The sequence below is a fragment of the Chelonoidis abingdonii genome, chromosome 1 (assembly GCF_003597395.2).
Source record: "Chelonoidis abingdonii isolate Lonesome George chromosome 1, CheloAbing_2.0, whole genome shotgun sequence".
Classification (NCBI taxonomy): domain Eukaryota; kingdom Metazoa; phylum Chordata; order Testudines; family Testudinidae; genus Chelonoidis; species Chelonoidis abingdonii.
Window position 1 is genome coordinate 96,578,687 of NC_133769.1, and position 5,197 is coordinate 96,583,883.

A 5,197-nucleotide genomic window follows, 5' to 3' on the forward strand; every position below is an offset into this window, starting at 1 on the left:
TTTAGTTTGTGCGACTAGGAACGGCTCGTCTTGTGAAGGAACTTTTGAATATCTTTTTCAGGTGAGCTTTATCTGGTTATCTGTTTAGCTTGATTTGCGTGTTTTATTTTATTTTGTTGGTAATCACTTTGTTCTGTTCTATTTTTACACTTATCCTCTTTTTTCTTATTTAAACTCTTTTTACTTGTTTTTAGCCGAGTATGTATTTATTGAGGGCAGGGGCAAACGACTGTGCTTCTCTATCGTGTTATAGGAGGTGTGCCTTTTAAGTTTTTTGTGGTAACTGGATTTTTTGGTTTTTAGACCAGCTGGGGTTGGGTATGTGTTCGCAGGAACCTTTGTTAGCTGCTTTAGGTAAACTGGCTTTGGGCAAAGTATTCGGCCTGGAGTTGTGCTGGCGAGAGTGTCTGGCTCGCAAACAGGAGTGTGGAAGGTCGGTTGCGGGAGCGGGGGCGAGTAGTTTGGTCATCATGTTTGGTGCTCAGGGGTTTTGTGATCAGCCATCACGTGTCAAACGAAAAGGTGCGTCCTCCCCGCCCGTTTTTCGCCTCACATGTTAGCAGTTCCATTATTGCCCTCTTCAGGGTGTTCCAGGTTCTTAGCGAGTTGTATGATTGTCCAAGCTTTGGTGTCTATGGAGTGGGGGAGTGGTAGAATCAATTGAGAATTTCACTTTGAAGTGGGACTCTGACTGTATTTATAGTCCTTTGGTAAACGTTAGGGCTGCCCATGCTGTGATTTAAAAGTTTTATCTTTTGTAGCAGGCCAGGTGTACAGGATAGGAGCCGTTTTTCCGCACTTCTGTGGGGTCCCGTTTTCACACTCGGGCTATCGGAAACAAATCTTTGACAAAATGGGCAGTGTGTCCTGTCTTGTCCGGCGGGGATTGCAGAGCTGGAGATGGTTGCGATTAACTGAAGCAAGGACGTATTGAAGATTAATCGAGTTGTGAATGTGGTGGTCCGGATGTTGAAGCCCAGACTTCCAGTGGGCAGTGGGCCATATTCTGAATTGTCAGCACGTGTGATCTGTAGAATGCATTGTGGGAGGCGCATACTCTTTAGGAGCAGGGGTTGGGTGGCTATTGACCATTTGTCAGGCTGTCTATATACTCGTACATGTTCAGATATGGAACACTTATTTGTGTATAATGTATAACTCCGGGTCAGCCATTGTTGGCGCAGGCTCTTTTTTTTTGGGCATCACTGTTCTTGTTTACAGTGGTTGGGTGACGAAGAAGGCCCTTGATGAGTACCCAACCACCCGCAGTTCCGTGGCAATGCAAGTCACATTGCTGTTCTCTCATGCCTCTGTTATGGATGGTAAGGTAGGGTTACGTTTCTTTACCTGAGGGTAACCGATACTGACAGAGGCCAATTTCAGATGGGTTGTTTAAAGTCGGGCGGGATTTGTTCTCGGTGTCTTTGTTGTTTTCTTGCTTGAGGACAGTTTCTTCTTTCTTTCTTTATTCTTCTAATCTGTAGTACCGGACGCAAAGTACTTTCAGCTGTTGAATGTCTTTTGGGTTGTATTTCTGTATGTATTTGTTGTGCTGGTTTTATTGGGCTTCTTTTAAATCATGGGATGTTTCTTTTATTTTTATAGCAAGAGCCTGTATTGAGGTTTTCTTATGCAGATTGATTTTTTCTTTGTCTTTCTTTTTCTATAACGTTTTTCTGTTGTTCAACTTGTGAAGTTCTTTTCCTAGGGAGGCAAAGGGAAAGCCGGCTGTGGGCTATTTCTCTTTGGGGTCCTTGGACAGAGCGGATCCTGGAAAGACGAAGTCTTCTGTTTTGGTGGTTACGTTTTTTCCTATTCTGGGCCAAGGGGGTGGCGGCCAGTTGTGGGTATTTTGGATCTCCATTGTCTGGGGAAGCAGAAGCTGGTTTCCTTGGGTCAGGTTGCGAGGCGGCTGATAAGGCGGGAAGGGGTTATTTTCCCTGCTTTGGTTTTGGTGTGTCCAAGGAGGTGGGGCCGGGAAGCGCGTGTGGTTATTTTTCTCCTTTGTTCTGGAGGGGCGAAGTTGTTTTCTGGGGTTCAACCGGTTAGCACGAGGCAGCTGATTAGGGGGGGTTATTTTTCCTGCTTTGGGAATTTGGGTTCCCCCGGGAGGGTTGGGCCGAGGGAGGTGGGGGGTCGCCATTAGATTAATTCCTGATTGGTGGCGCGGATTCAGGTGGGTAGTGAGCTTGGGAGGTTTTCCGAGTTTCAGGTAAGCCCCCAAACTTTGGACGCAAAAGTCCAGGTTTGGGACAGGACCAGACTGATGGACACTAAAGTCCAGGTCTGGGACTGGACGGCTAGATTACCACAACCTCATTAGCAGCAAAGGCCAACACAGTCGCACAACAACCAGGCTTTGTGAACACCAATGGCGCTCCATTTGTTTCAGAGCATAGTGCAAAGTTTGATCCTAATCTACAAGGCCCTGAACATACTTGGATTTAGTTAGTGCAAAGAATGCTTTATCTTGCACAATCCCCCAAGTCAGCTACATTCCACAAGGGGGACCTTGTGGTTTAGGCACTACATAAACACTCAGGAGCTCTAGGTTCAATTCCCAGATTTGACACAGATTCCCTGTGTGATCTTAGGCAAGTCACTTAATCCTTCTATGCCTCAGTCTCCCAACTGTACAATGGGGCTAGTGCTCCCTTATCTCACAGAGGTGTTCTGAGGAACACTCATTAACTATTGTCAAATATCAGGGGGTCGCTGTGTTAGTCTGTATCCACAAAAACAAGGAGTCTGGGGGCACCTTAAAGCTAACAGATTTGGGCATAAGTTTTTGTGGGTAAAAAACCCACTTCTTCAGATGAAGTGAGGGGAAATGTTTTACCCATGAAAGCTTATGCCCAAATAAATCTGTTAGTCTTTAAGGTGCCCCCAGACTCCTTGCTGTTTTAATTGATTATTGTGACATTCTCCACTCCTATTGTGACTCAGCCCTCTGTAAGTATCTGTATAGATGGATAACTTGGGACACTGGGAACAGAGCAGTGCTGGTGGCACAGCCCCAGCTGCAGATCTCTGTCAGAGACCAGACTGAAGCCAAACCAGGTGTTGTTCTGATCAAACTGTGCCTTTTCCATAAAGCCTTCCTCAGAACTGATACTGTCCAATCAAACACGCACTCATGCTCCTCTGGAATTGGGAGAGGCAAAACACCTTTTGTTCAGGGTTTTGGTGTGGCACATAGATACCATGATGACAGGTGTTGTTATGTCAAACCCCAGAAGTGGTGAGACTGGGTAGCTTTTTAAGACAAAATGTTGGTTTACTTTCCTCACTGATGGAGCTGCTTGGCTGCAAAGCACAAGGCTGGTTCCATCAGGCTCATCACAGCATCCACAGCAGCTGCTGTCTTGCGCAGTTTACAAATGCAGTTAATTTAACTGTAATCAGAATAAGTGATTTGTCATCCCTACCCCTTATTTTCCAACCTCCTTGATCATCACAGGATTAGATTCCTCTTTCCACCAACCCCCCAGTCCCAAGGGTATGTGACACAACTGTAGCCACTAGCTAGGGGTGACCTTAAACGTAACTGATACTATCCCCTGGGGTAGTTTTCAGAAAGGGTCAAAAATGACACTGAAGTCTACTCTAACGTCCCTCTCCTGGCAAAAACAGGTTCTAAAATCTGCTGCTCAGTCACAGTGAAAGCACTTGCTGAGCTCTGAACAGCTGCTGTATTTACCATATGTGCAATTGCTTAAAGACTTTGAATAAACGGGGGTGGAAGAGAGAGAGAGAGAAAAAATCGGCAACTTTCGTTTTCATTTACTGCCCGAAAGGTTGTGCAGCGTTGCTGTGGGCTAGCCAACAGCCACCGCGCTCCACCCCAGATACGGCTGCACTTTAGCGGTGGGCGCGCCAAATTCTGCCCTTATTTTCTCCTGCTACTGCACCCAAACCGGGGGGGAGGGAGGGGAAAGAGGGCCTCCACTGCGTAGCGAGCGAAGATAAAACACGTCCCAGGATCTCTGAGCTGCTGTGGGAGCCTTCGGCAGGAGAGGCGCTGGGGAAGCAGGAAGCCCTAGAAGCCTTATCGTCCCTCCTCCCCCAGGACTCCTCGCCGGGCTGGGCCCGATTCCGCGCCCCTTGAGGCCGCCCTGCACGGGCAGGGGGTTGCTACCTTCCCTTGGCGGCCGCAGCAGACTCCGTTGAGGGGCTGCAGGGAAGCAGCAGCTGCACACCGGGGTGGACGTGCCCCCGCCCCCGGATCCCATCCCGCCCGTGCGCCGCGATTGGCCCGGACGAGGCGACGCCTCCCGCCCGCCGTAAAGAGGTTGAAATTTTGAATAAGCCAACAAACGGTACCCTGAACTATATTGCTGAAAACAGTCAATGCCTTCTGATAACATTACGTCAAAAACCACTGAAAGGTAACAGAGAGCTGGTAAGACAAAGACCATCATTAAAAAGACAATTAATTTACTCAATTACCTCAAAGATACTTAAAGTAGGGAAGTAGTAGTAAGTAGATAAAAGTAACTCAGATACTACGCTACGAAGTAACCATGAGTAAATTATTTAACAATCAATTGCTCAAAGTTTAACATTAAGGTTTGATTTCAGCTAACTACTATTCTGTTAAAGAAAAAGAAAGGACAGAAAAGTAATTATCATATCAGAAATTTGGCAATAATATCCTACAATAATAGCTTGCCATTTTGGGGGCATTTTTGCGAGAAGAATTGTGCTAATATTCTCTGATTTTTTCCAAGGAATTACAACTACTATAAAAATTTTCCAGAGTCTTATATTCCATATTTTAGTACAGACTAAGGTGTTCACATGTAAGTCAGAGTACCCTGAAAAACACTGCTTATAATGGAAGCACTAATATACCATTAACTACAGGAGAGAGTATCTGTTACAAAGAAGTTCTTTGAAATTCCCATTATTCCTGGAACGAAGAGTTCAGGAGGCATCTTTCAAACACTGCTGCTGAAGATGAGGGTACGTCTACACTGCACGATTATTTCGAATTAGCTTAAACCGATATTACAAAACAGATCTAATAAAATCGGTTTAGCGCGTCCACAGTGGGATCACGAAATCGATTGTTTGCGTCCATGATCCAAAGCTACCATCGATTTCAGGAGCGGTGCACTGTGGGTAGCTGTTCCCCAGCTATCCCATAGTTCCCACTTCCGTGTTGAGAGCACAGTGCCTGATGGGGCAGAAAACA

General features: G+C 46.2%; 1 protein-coding gene across 1 annotated transcript in view; it reads right to left on the bottom strand.

Annotated features, from left to right (window-relative positions):
- XRCC6 (X-ray repair cross complementing 6) overlaps nt 1-4,161 on the bottom strand; it is a 55,451-nt gene extending 51,290 nt beyond the window's left edge. Inside the window, exon 1 of the mRNA XM_032787261.2 lies at nt 4,139-4,161. The gene's annotated coding sequence lies outside the window, so the exon portion shown is untranslated. The remainder of the gene's footprint in view (nt 1-4,138) is intronic.
- Nucleotides 4,162-5,197: the final 1,036 nt, after the last annotated feature.